The sequence below is a fragment of the Dama dama genome, chromosome X (assembly GCF_033118175.1).
Source record: "Dama dama isolate Ldn47 chromosome X, ASM3311817v1, whole genome shotgun sequence".
Lineage (NCBI taxonomy): Eukaryota > Metazoa > Chordata > Mammalia > Artiodactyla > Cervidae > Dama > Dama dama.
In genome coordinates, this window is record NC_083714.1 from 160,814,551 (window position 1) to 160,828,741 (window position 14,191).

Below are 14,191 nucleotides of genomic sequence, written 5' to 3' on the forward strand. Positions count from 1 at the left end.
GTTAGTCTCTAAGTCATGTCTGACTCTTGCGGCCCCACGGACTGTAGCCTGTCAGGCTCCACTGTCGGTGGGGTTTTTCCAGGCAAGATGACGGGAGTGGGTTGCCATTTCCTTCTCCAAAGGGCTCCGTGAGGAGGCAGGTAATCAACCCAGAAGATGGCAAGAGAGAAGGCTCCCCAGAAGCCTAGGGAGAGGCATTGAGGATGGGGAGGAATTACACAGGATTAAAAAAAAAATGTCAGGGGGAAATGTCTCTCCCAGGCAGCACAGCAAGTGAAAACGGTCAGAGGTGGATCACTGTATAGAAATTTGATAGCAACCCGTTGACTTCCCGGTTGGTGCAGTGGTTAAGAATCTGTCTTCCAATGCAGAAGACGTAAGTGACATGGGTTTGATCCCAGGTAGGGAAGATGCCCTGGACAGGGAAATGGCAACCCACTCCAGTATTCTTGCCTGGAGAATCCCACGGACAGAGGAGCCTGCTGGGCTACAGTAAACGGGGTCACAGAGTCGGACACAAATGAGTGAGAACATACCCTATCGGCAGGAGGAAAGTTCAACCACGGCTTGAATACCATATGGGGGCGTTTGCAGCTTTATATCAAAGGAAATGAGGAATGATTTCTCCTGGATTTCAAACAGAAGAAGGACATGATTGATGTTTTTAAAAGGTCCTTCTGATTCCAGCACAGAAGACAGCCACAGAGAAAGGGAGAGAGAAGACTCTTGCTGTAAAGAACGTATTTCAACTAAGACGGTAGCAATGATGATGGGGAAAAGGCGGAGATTCAAGAGATGCTCATCGTGCATTCTGTCAATGGTGGTGTCCAACTGGGCTGAGAGGTAAAGACAGGGAGGAGTCGGGATGATCCCAGGGTCCTGATCACAGCAACTTAGGGTGAGGTAGGGGGGCAATGATATTCCTTATCAAAACAGGAAATGAGAAATGAAAGAAAGAGAGAGAGAATTTTTTATATTATAGTATCTAAGCATAAAATAAGCAATGAGTCCATGGAAGAAGTTCCAAGGAAGTAGCAAATTAGTCTATTAAAGCCATGTTGCAATGCCAGATAAAATATCGAGGGTGCTAAAATTATATAAAGTTATATACACAATTATGGAGGTGGTGGTTTAGTCGCTAAGTCGTGTCCGACGCTTGCGATCCCATGGACTGTAGCCTGCCAGGCTCCTCTGTCCATGGGATTCTCCTATTTATAATCCTATAATTATATAATATATTTGTATTAATATAATATATTTACACATTACTATTGACACACATTAATTGTATAATATTAGTATATTAATTATAACATATATCATATTTACATAGCAATATGCATAATATATATTACTGTAACTAAATAATTTACATTAATTATATATTGATTGTATAATTAAGAGTCATGTTATATATTAATATGGTATATAGAATAACATATAATTATACATATACCCCTATATATGCCTGGTGTGCTGCAGTCCATGGGATCACAAAGAGTTGGACACGACTGAGCGACTGAACAATATAAATCATTTAAATCATGATTTAAGGACACCCAACCCTAATCCATTTTAAAAAATGCTCTCTTATTGACATTGTGAATTAACTCTAGCTTGGAAATCTATATTTTCGTGCTTCAAATGATTAACGATAATTTGGGGAAGAATAGTGAATGGTAGAGTAAGTAGGAAATTTAGAGGAAGAATTGAAGACGAATTAAGGAAAGAGGGAAGACTATAAAAGTCACATGCAATAGTCAATGTACTGTGGTTTACATACTTCAGACTGTTGGTGACACGGGTGGGCCGTCAGCAGACTGAATGAGGAGCCACGTGAAAAATGGAAATGTGGGGACCCTTGTCTAAAATTATAAGAATTTCAAGACGCTTCCCTGGCAGTCCAGTGGTTAAACGACTCTGTACTTCTTCCACTAGGGGGGGAATGCATTTGACCCCTGGTCAGAGAACTAAGATCATGCGTGTTGCAAGTGTGGCCAAAAAATTTAAAAATAAATAAATTCTTTAACAAAAATTAAAAAAATAATTTTTTAAAAAAATTAAAAATAAATATTAAAAATTTTAATAAAGTATTTAAAAATCAAAAATAAAATTTTTTAAAAAGTAAAAAATAATTTTTTTAAAAAATTTAAAAAGAAATAAATTTCTTTTAAAAATTTAGAGATAAACAATCATTTTAAAAAATTTTAAAATAGTCTTTTTAAAAATTTAAAAAGAAATACATTTTTTAAAATTTGAAAATAAATAATTTTTTTAATTTTAAAAATAAATAATTTTTTAAAAAAATTAAAAATAAATAATTTTTTTAATTTTAAAAATAATTCTTTTAAAAATTAAAAATAATTTTTAAAAAATTAAAAATAAATAATTTTTTAAATTTAAAAATAAATAGTTTTTAAAATATTTAAAAATAAATAAATTTAAAAAATAATTTAAAAATAAATTTATTTTTTAAAAATTTTTTAAAATTTATTTTTAAAAAATTTAAAAATAAATCTATTTTTTTAAAAATTTAAAAATAAATAACATTTTAAAAAAAAATTTAAAAATAAATAAACTTCTTTTTAAAAACTAAACAAAAAAAAGAATTTCAAGGCAGAGGCAGGAAAACATTAAGCCCAGCACAAAGTGCTTACAGACAATCTGTCTTTCTAAGTCCAGGCCACACGCTCAATAAACCCAGTCCTGAAACCTTGTAGACGAAAGAGCTTGACGGGCACATCCCTCACTGGACTCTCTTGATGGGATGATGAGAGAATCTCAGAGACAGGAAAAGACAGTCATCCCGACTGTTCTTTCTGCAGGACTCTTCTGCAGACAGTGGCAGACAATGATGTGGAAAATGAAACCAGGCTGGTTAGTGACTCCCCAGCTTCAGTCCCTGGCTAAGGATCTAAAGTTCCCACATGCTGTGGGTCACAACCAGAGAAGCCCGCGTGCAAGTAGAGAAAGCCCAGGAGACACAACAAAGACTCAGCAGCGCCAAAAAAATAAAATAAAAGACAAGGCTGCTTAGAACATCTGTGAAGAACGTCTAGCTTGGAAAATAAAGAGAAAGCAATCATACGACTTTAAGATGACGATAGCGCCAAAAGGTAGGAGAGATTTAGAAAAGCACTTGAGAAAGAAAGGTAGATTGAACGAGCTTCAAATGTGAAGAATCGAGACTCAGGAAATCAGTGAAAATGTCAGTTGCTCAGCTGTGTCCGACCCTTTGCGACCCTATGGACTGGATGTGGTCCGCCAGGGTCCTCTGTCCATGGGATTCTCCAGGCAAGGACACTGGAGTGAGTTGCTATGTCACTTCTTCAGATAAAGAAAGAAAGAAAGAATTTTCATTCAAAACTTAAAAAAAAAAAGAAAACCAGGAGATTCTTTTTTCCAAATAAAATGTTGCTAAAATATTGAAAACTAATGGAGTGAACAGAATGCAGCATGTCCAATACAGTTATCAAAATACCTACCAAGAGTTATGATGTCAAAGTATTGAAAGTGAAAGTCTTTCCGTTGTGTCCGACTCCTTGTGACTCCTACTCCAGGGGATCTTCCCAACCCAGGGATCGAACCCAGGTCTCCCGCATTGCAGGGATGCTCCACCAGCTGAGGCACCAGGGAAGCCCATATCCAATACTCTGACCACCTGATGTGAAGAGCTGACTCATTAGAAAAGACCCTGATGCTGGGAAAGACTGAAGGTGGGAGGAGAAGGGGATGACAGAGGATGAGATGGTTGGATGGCATCACCGACCAAATGGACATGAGCTTGGGTGAACTCCGGGAGTTGTTGGTGATGGACAGGGACGCCTGGTATGCTGCAGTTCATGGTGTCGCAAAGATTCAGACACGACTGAGCAACTGACCGACAACAATAAATTATGATGTCGGCACAGCCAGCGTTTTAGTGAGAGACTCTTCAAACCCAAAGCATGCTGAAATTCAAAGAAAAATAAATACAAAATAAAAAGAAGCTGCTAGGGATGGAACCTCTTTTTTTTTTTTTTTTTTTTTTTGGTTACATATTTCCAGGTGGCTCAGCCATAAAGAATCCTCCTGCCAATGCAGGAGATGCAAGTTCGACCTCTGGGTAGAGAAGTTCCCCCCAGAGTAGGAAACAGCAACCCACTCCAGTGTTCTTGCCTGGAGAATCCCATGGACAGAGGAGTCTGGCGGGCTGCAGTCCATGTTGTTGCCAAAGAGTCGGACACGACTTTGCCACTGAGCACACACACTTGCAGACACCTGAGATGTTAGTTCCCTGACCAGGGATTGAGTCCACGTTTGGTGCACTGGAATGCGTGGGGTCTTAACCACTGGACCACCAAGGGGAGTTTCTGAACTTCATCCTTGATACACATCATGCATCTTCTAGCAGGCATGCAAGAGAAGAGATGTTCTCAAAGAGGCATCTAATATGCATGACAATAGACTAAAGCAAAGAATAATACACACCTTGAGTTTAGTTCACAGCAATAAAATTTATCTCCATGGAAGAGTATTCCATGTTTCACAAACATTGTTTTTATTCTCTCTCTCTCTTTTTTTTTTCTTCACATTTTACATCTCTTATTTACTCCAGCCATTATTCCTTTATAGAAACCAGACTCCAACAGACTCCAAAATTTATTTGCCCATTTAATAAAGAGTTCCTGAGGGACAGACTGAACCATTAGAGGCAATCTTCCCCCCCCATAATCTTGTGAAGAATAGAATTTATTTTTTCCTTTTTGAGAATGAGCTTCCTTAAGGACACAGACTTCCTTTCTGGACAAATTTTGGCCACTAAACGTCCACAGAGGGGAAGCTTAACATTATAAAGTTAAATGGAAAATGCAGGCTACAAAACTGGATCAATAGCACAAGACCAACTATGTAAACATATTGAAAACACACTGGAAAAAAATGTACCAAGAGAATAACGGTGCTCATTTCTGGGTGAGTTTTTCTGCTTTCTGCATGTACAGTTTCTTACTCCTGCTTAAGAGATTCAAGTCCTGTTACCTATCCAGTGAGGTCTAAATTCCTCCACCCAGCAGTCAAGACATTATAATAATGGCATCCCACCAAGCATTTTCTACCAGGAAGCTGATCCTATTTCTGCCCACCTTTTCTTGCTCCCACTTGCATCCATTTGCTTCTATCACTGACTCCTCCTTGTTGTTCAGTTGCTAAGTTATCTCCAAATGTCTGCGACCCCATGGACCGCAGCACGCCAGGCCTCCCTGTCCATCACCAACTCCCGGAGCTTGCCCAAACTCATGACCATCGAGTCAGTGATGCCATCCAACCATCTCATCCTGTCACCCCCTTCTCCTCCCACCTGGAATCCTTCCCAGTATCAGGGTCTTTTCAAATCAGTCAGTTCTTCACAACTGATGGACAAAGTATTGGAGTTTCAGCTTCAGCATCAGTCCTTCCAATGAGTATTCAGGACTGATTTCCTTTAGGACTGACTGATTTGATGTCCTTCCAAATCTCCCGACACTCTGAGGACCATGAGAAGTGATACCGATGGTAACTGGACAAAAAAGGAAGATGAACCTTTTGTGTACGAGGTTCACAGCACTAGTTAGCAAAAAAAAAAAAAAAAAAAAAAAGCACACACATGCAAAAATACTTGTGTCCTCAGGAAGCTTCCTGGAGGAGGAGGGTATCCAAGACTTACAAATACAAGCGGAATTTCACATCTGAACATGGGAAAGAAAAGTCAAGGTGTTCTCTAAGAATGACGAGAGGGAGTTTAGGGAGACTTGAGCATGAAAAAACAATTCTGGAAAATGCTAAGTTATTGGAAGTGGAGAGGTCCGTCTAGTCAAGGCTATGGTTTTTCCAGTGGTCATGTATGGATGTGAGAGTTGGACTAGAAAGAAAGCTGAGTGCCGAAGAATGGATGCTTTTGAATTGTGGTGTTGGAGAAGACTCTCGACAGCCCCTTGGACTGCAAGGAGATCCAACCAGCCCATTGTAAAGGAGATCAGTCCTGGGTGTTCATTGGAGGGACTGATGTTGAAGCTGAAACTCCAGTACTTTGGCCACCTGATGCAAAGAGCTGACTCATTGGAAAAGACCCTGATGCTGGGAGGGACTCGGGGCAGGAGGAGAAGGGGACGACAGAGGATGAGATGGCTGGATGGCATCACCGACTCGATGGGCATGAGTTTAAGTAAACTCCAGGAGTTGGTGACAGACAGGGAGGCCTGGTGTAGTCCATGGGATCGCAAAGAGTCAGACATGACTGAGCTGAAAGAGAATTGCCATGTGACTTAGACTGCTTTTTCAAATCATGTGCATGCTAAGTCGATTCAATTGTGTCCAACTGTTTGCAACCCCGTGGACTGCAGCCTACCAGGTTCCTCTGTCCATGGGATTCTCCAGGCAAGAATACTGGAGTGGGTTGCTAAATCCTTCATTTTTTTAAACTTCCTTGAACACATTTTGGGGAGGGGGGGCTGCAATGCTCAGCTTGTGGGATCTTAGTTCCACAACCAGGGATGAAACCCAGGCTCACTGCAATGAGACTCCCGAGCCCTAACCACTGTTCCACCAGGGGACCCCCTAGAACATCTATTCTTGGTGCAGTGAACATTTTTTGCTACATTTCGCTACATTTCCTGCTGTTCACACTGGCCTCTCCTAATCTTACCTTGGTACATGCTGTCTGGGTGTATCATTCCATTCTTGAAGACTAAATCCTAGTCTTCCTCTTTCATTCCTTCTTCCATCTTCATCCATCTCACTGGGCTTCCCAGGTGGCTCAGATGGTAAAGGGTCCGCCTGCAACACGGGAGACCCGGGTTCGATCTCCAGGTTGGGAAGATCCCCTGGAGGAGGACATGGCAACCCACTCCAGGACTCCATGGGGATTCTCCAGGCAAGAATACTGGAGTGGGTTGCCATGTCCTCCTCCAGGGACTCCTCCCAACCCAGGGATCAAACCCAGGTCTGCTGCAGTGGCAGGTGGATTCTTTACTGACTGAGACGCAAGGGAAGCCAATTATTATAAATGAATAAATGTATTAATATATACATGTGTACATAGGTGTGCACACATGCTAAGTCGCTTCAGTTGTGTCCAATTCTTTTCATCCCCATGGACTGTAGCCCCCCAGGCTCCTCTGTCTATGGGATTCTCCCAGGCAAGAATACTGGAGTGGGTTGCCATTTCCTCCTCCAGGGGATCTTCCCGACCCAGGAATCAAACCTGCAGCTCTGAGGTCTCCTGCATTGGCAGGTGGGTTCTTTACCAGTAGCCCCACCTGGGAAGCCCATGTATACACACACAGAAACACACACACACACACACACACACACATATATATCACTCCAAGGGAAAAAATTCAAGGAATCAATAAAATAATTTTTGGACATAAAAGAATACTTGGAAACTTACCTGGCACTCCAGCAGTCAAGATTCTGAGCTTCCCCTGCAGGAGGCATGGATTTGATCCCTGGTTGGAGAACTTAAATTCTGTAAGTCACAAGGGGTGGCTGAAAAAAAATTAACAAATAAAAATCTAGGACCTACTGTACAGCTCAGGGAACTCCACTCAATACTCTCTAATGATCTATATCAGAAAAGAATCTTAAAAAAGAATGGGTATATGTTTAACTGAGACACGTTGGCATGCAGCAGAGAGTAACGTGGAACTGTAAATCAACTATACTCCATCAACAACAAAATAATTTTTTTAAAGGATATTTGAACTGTATAAGATCATAAAATCTTAAAGGGTAAAAAATTCAGAGTATATTACATTTTCCAGAAAATACTAAAACATCAGAACAGATATTAGCATTAGGAGAAACATACAGAAGGATAAGGGATGAAAATATTGGTAATATGCGCTCCTAAAATGATATGGAAAAAAGATGATGATTAGACACAAAGTGTTTCTCTTCATGCAGAAAATGTAGAGACACATGTATCCCAATGTTCACTATTTACAATAGCCAGGACATGGAAGCAATCTAGATGTCCATTGACAGATGAGTGGATCAAGAGGTAGTGGTAAATATACACAATGGAATATTACTCAGCCAGGAAAAAGAACTGGGCTTCCCAGGTGGTGTTAGTGGTAAAGAACCCACCTGCCAAAACAGAAGACACAGGAGATGCAGGTTTGATCCCTGGGTCGGGAAGATCCCCTGGGGAAGGAAATGGCAACCCACTACCATACTCTTGCCTGGAGAATCTCACAGAGAAGCCTGACGGCGTACAGTCCATGGGGTCGCAAAGAGTCGGACGCGACTGAAGTGACTTAGCATACAAAAGAAGGAACACATGTGAGCCAGTTCTAAAGAGGGGGGTGAACCTAGACCCTATTATACAGAGTGAGGTAAGTCAGAAGGAGAAGGACAAATATCGTACATTGATGTATACTTATAGATGGAATTTAGAGAGATGGTACTGATGAACCTCTCTGCCAGGCAGCAGTGGAGATGCAGACGTAGAGGCCGGATTTACGGACACAGAAGGGGAACAAGAGGGCAGGAGGAACCAAGACGGTACCACTTAAACATACGCACCATCAGGTGTAAAATTACTAGGTTGTTGCAAAAATGTCAGTTCTGCATTGCTGAACTTTGCCACCTGATATCGGAACACATTCTTAAATAAATGAAGCTATGTTATTTTAAAAGAAAGAAAATAGAGAAACATTAAAAGAATATTTGAATTGTCTAAGACCATAACATCTTGACATCCAAAAATTCAGACTATATGACATCTTTCAGAGAGTATCAAACATGAAAATAGATGCTAATATTAAGAAGAAGCATAAAGAAGAACAAGAGATGAAACACCCCGTAATATGCTCTCTTAAGAAGATATGAAAAAGAAGATGCTGATTAAACACAAAGCATTTCACTTTGCGTCCAAGACGACAATAAAAACGCCTCACTTTTCTTTCGGTTCTCAACAATCAAGACATCACCTAGGAGGGGATAACCTTCAAAGTTAATGGAGCTTACTCCCCTAAAATTAAAGGCGTGAGAAATCTAATCCTCTTCTACTGTGAAGTCAGTTTCACAAACATTGTCAGCCCTGTCCTCAGAACATAAATGTCTCTTTCTCCTGGAACTTTCTTACAGATAAGCATATTTTCTACCTAAAAGGTTGCTGCGTGTTACAAAAAGGACACCTTTCTCTTTGCATCTGACATCGTCAGTGAAAACAAAGCTAGGATCTTGTGATAATGGGATTTCTTCTTTTATCCAATTGTGTCTCCTTACAGGGTGATCCCAGAATGTGCCTAGGTTTATACAGTCAGCTTCTCACAAGTCTCCTGAGTTAACAGATATTTGTATTCTGCAGTGGTGGAGATGGGCCTTCCTGGTGGCCCAGTAGTCAAGAACCCGTTTGACAATACAGCAGACGTGGGTTCCGTTCCTGAGTTGGGAAGATTCCCCTGGAGAAAGGGAAGGGCAATGCACCCCAGTATTCTTGCCCGTGAAATCCCATGGACAGAGGAGCCTTGGAGCGGGAGGAGGTTCCACTTCATGGTGTGGCAAAGAGTTGGACGTGACTGGGTCACTAAACACAAAGACAGCAGATGCTGGGTATGTGACCCTATGCCTCCTCCAAAACCCACAGAACTGTACAATCCCAAACAAAAAAGGACAGAAATGCAAACTGTGAGGTTTAGCTAATCAAACTGTATCCATACTAGTTCACCAACTGCGGTAAATGTGCCCCATGAACTGAGGATGTTAATAACAACACAAACTACCACAAGCAGGGAAGGAAAACCTCTGTATGGTTGGCTCAATTTTTCTGCAAAATTAAAACAGTTCTAAAAGATAAAATCTATTACCTAAGACATGCGTTTTAATAACATTCTAACTTACTGAAACCCTCTTGAAAACCAAGCTCTTAGAATGATAACGGACACTAGGACCTCCTTGGAGGTCCACTGGTTAAGCTCCAAGTGCCAATGCGGGGAACACGGGTCCGATCCCCGAGCTCCACGAAGATTCCACACGCCATGGAGGAACACAGCCCGTGTGCCACAACTATTGGGCGCTGCTCCACAGTGAGGGAAGCCACGACAAGCAGATGTCAGAGACGTGGGTTCCATTCCTGGGTCGGGAAGATCCCCTGGGGGAGGAGAGGGCAGCCCACTCCAGTGTTCTTGCCTGGAGAACCCCATGGACAGAGGATCCTGGTGGGCTACAGTCCACGGGGTCGCAAAGAGTCACCAGTTCAGACACCACTGAAGGGACTTACCACGCACGCACGCATAGATGGAAGGGATGTCATGAATCCTCAGGCGCTGACGACTGCTGGACCACTGTCGGAGACGCTGAGCATCTTCTGATACATCTCTGGGAGTTAGCTGAGCCTCAGAGCATCATCAAGTGAGTGAGATGAGTTGTACAGGGCAGGGTGACTGGGATTCAGACTGATTTCCCTGGTCTTTCCCAACTCTCAGCTCGCGGTCACCAGGGCAGGCAAACCTCCTGTGGGTACCCTGCCCCCAAGGCGTTGCCATCAGGAATGGGATGTCTCGTCTTTCAAAGACTTGGGTCCTTTATTTTCCTTATTCTGACATGAGTCAGAGGGTGTTGGAATCAAAATATTTCTCTTGTATAAGCAGACTACAGAGCCCGATATGAGATAATCCTTCTGCAGAGAATAGCAGCCATTTCTTATACAGTCAAATATGCAACCAGCCGTCCTAACCAGAATATTTATCCAAGAGAAATAAAAGTGTACGTCCACACCAGACTTATACCTGAATGTTCACAGCAGCTATTTCAGCAAGAGCTGAACATAGACAATAGCCCAAAAGTCCATCAGCGGGTGAATGACTATACACACGACAGGATTTTTTGTGCCTAAAATAAAGATACACAAAGGGAGTGAAGGAAATCTGTGGAAGAAAAGAAACTGTTGCAAATTCCAAATGAACAAAACCTAGTGCAGTTTGTATTTTCCGGGCAAAACACATTTTAAGAATGACTCATTGCTAGATAAACAGATGGTGAGAAAAACACAGCCAAGGCTTAAAATACATAAAGAATTGAAAGAACTAAATGGAGTTACAGACAAATCTGTGACTATCACGGAGTAATCTAATATACCTTCTCCAGTAAAGGATAAGACGCAGCAGATTAAAAACTTGACTAAAAATAGAGGATAACAGAATGATTCAATGAGTGCATTTGATTTAGCAGACATATATTACTTCGTGCATGCTAAGTTGCTTCAGCCGTGTCTGACTCTTTGTGACCCCATGGACTGTAGCTCACGAGGCTCCTGTGTCCATGGGATTCTCTAGGCAAGAAAAATGCAGTGGGTTGGCATGCCCTCCTCCAGGGGGATCTTCCCCACCCAGGGACTGAACCCGTGTCTCTTACGTCTCCTGCACGGGCAGGCGGGTTCTTTACCACGAGCGCCCCACTGCACTAGGAGTTAAAAGTACACCCGCTCTTCGGGACCTCCCTGGTGGTTGAGTAGTTAAGGATCTGCCTTGCAATGCAGGGTTCGATCCCTGCTCAGGGAACTGAGATCCTATGTGCTGAGGAACAACTGTGCTCACCCGCCACAACTACTGAACCCACGGACTACAGAAGAGAATCCGTGCACCCCAACAAAAGATCCTGAGTGATGCATCGAAGAACCCACATATCACGCCTGAGACCTGACCCAGCCAGATAAATAAATAAATAAATATTTTTAAAAAAATATATGGATGTACACACTCTCTGCAGGTACATCAGAGAACCCACATATCACACCTAAGACCTGGCCCAGCCAGATAACTAAATAAATAAATATTAAAATATATATATATAGAAGTGCATACTCTCTGCAGGTACATCAAGGAACCCACATATCACACCTAAGACCTGACGCAGCCAAATAGATAAATATTTAAAAAATATTTATCTATTAAATATTTATAAATTATTTATTAAATATTTGTTTAATAAATAAATACTTAAAAATATATAGAAGTACATACTCTCTGCAGGTATACAGAAAACTGTCAAATGGTGGCACTAGAAACCAAATCCTAATATATTTCAAAAGACTGAAAATAATATACTACAGATCTCTGACCGCTATGCAACGAACTTTGAAATCTCCACATGTTTGGAAATGTTCTGAAAGTCTGCATTATCCACCGGTAAAGGGAGAAAATATCACTGAAATTAGATAATGTTTTTGAATGAATGGTCTGAAGAATGCACACCAAATATCTTAGATATGACGAGAATAGTCTTGAGGGGACAAGTGTGTGTTAGCTAAGAAGGACTGAAAACTCATAAACTCATCACCATCTTAAAAAGCTAAAAATTAGTCAGTAATTGAGAAGGAGGCAGAAGGATGGAAATGTAGAGATATGAGCATGGTTTACTTAAGTAGAAAATAAATATATGTGTGTGTGTGTGTGTGTGTTAGTCATTTAGTCGTGTCCAGCTCTTTGCGACCCCATAGACTGTAGCCCTCCAGGCTCCTCTGTCTACGGAATTCTCCAGGCAAGAATACTAGAGTGTGTTGCCATTTCCTTTCACAAATAAATATATAGCGGGTTCAACTGATGAAAACAAGCTGATTCTTTATAAGGTCCCACGAATAAATAGATCAGCGAGTCTGATCAATAGGGAGAGAATGAAGGTAGAAATAACCAAAATTAGAAATGAAAAAGAGAATTTCATAAGATCTTACAGCATTAGAGAGGTATCAGGAAAACCATTAGGATAGTAATCCGCTGGAAAGATGCAACTTGAAAACTCAGAGAATAAACAGGAGACTCAGAGTCACAGATGCAGAAGAAAGCTGAAGTAAAAAGTGAAAAAGTCAAAGTGTTAGTCACTCAGTCTTGCCCGACTCTTTGCAACCCCATGGACTGTAGCCCACCAGGCTCCACTGTCCATGGGATTCTCCAGGCAACAATACAGGAGTGGGTTGCCATGCCCTCCTCCAGGGGATCTTCCCTACCCAGGGATCGAACCCATGTCTCCTGCATTGACAGGCAAATTCTTTACTGTCTAAGTCAGTCGAATTCCCAGTCAAATGTTTCCAGAAAGAAATCGCTGGTCCACACGGGTTCAGCAGTGAGTGTTATAAGGCATTCAAGGAACAAGTAATTAATTTTATTCAAACTCTTACGGAGAACAGAGAAGGGAACACTCAATAAATCATTTTATAATGCTGAGATAACCGTCGTTCTAATATCTGACAAGGCAGTGTGAGAAAGAATATTTCCAGGCCAGTCTCCCTCAGCAGATCCAAAACAGAGCAGAACAAAGCCTAAACAACATTTTAGCAAAGACCTCCAGCGGTGTATTAAAATGATGATAATTAAAAAAAAAATGATGATAATTATCGTAACCAAGTGGGCTGCATCCCAGAATGCAAAACGCTGCTTTAACTTACTAGCGTCATTCTGAAAACCCTTCCTTACGGACTCACCTTTCATTGCATCTGTTTGCATTTCAACATGAAATGAATAACTTCATCGGACTCCCTGAATCAAAAAAGAAGGGAAGTAAAAACTACAGTTTGTCAGGAAGGACCTGATTACTTGGAAAATAAGGTTGAAAGAGGGTCACGGGAGAATGAATTCTTGTGACTGCAGCATTGTGTATTCTTAAGAGGATTTGTAGGTGGCTCCGTGGTAAAGAACCCGCCTGCCAACGCAGGAGACCCAGGTTCGATCCCTAGGTAGAGAAGATCCCCTGGAGGAGGGCTTGGCAACCCACTCCAGTGTTCTTCTCTGGAGACTCCCAAGGACAGAGGAGCCTGGCGGGCTACATATAGTCCATGGGGTCGCAACTTGTCAGACATGGCTGAGCACTCACATACACACGCGGCTAATTGATTTAAGACATGCCTTACAGCCATCATTTTGTACAGTTTCCCTTCCAGGGAGATACAGCAGAAATGAAAACTAGGGATCATTACTGAATGAAACAAAGGTGCGCTTCGACATGGCCTTTTCCACCACTGCGTTCAGAGAGAAAAAGCACCAACAACCAGTGGACACAAAGCTTAACTGGCCAGCTTTCCACCAAATGCAGCTAAATCCTCCTGGGTATGAAATTCTTACCTAAGAAAACAGAAACTTTCAACTGACGCTCAGGCAGGATTGTGGATATGGCCACCTCAAAGCTTAGTCTCCGTGGCTCCTGGGGACTTGTCATTTCCCCCAAACCAATCGTGTTT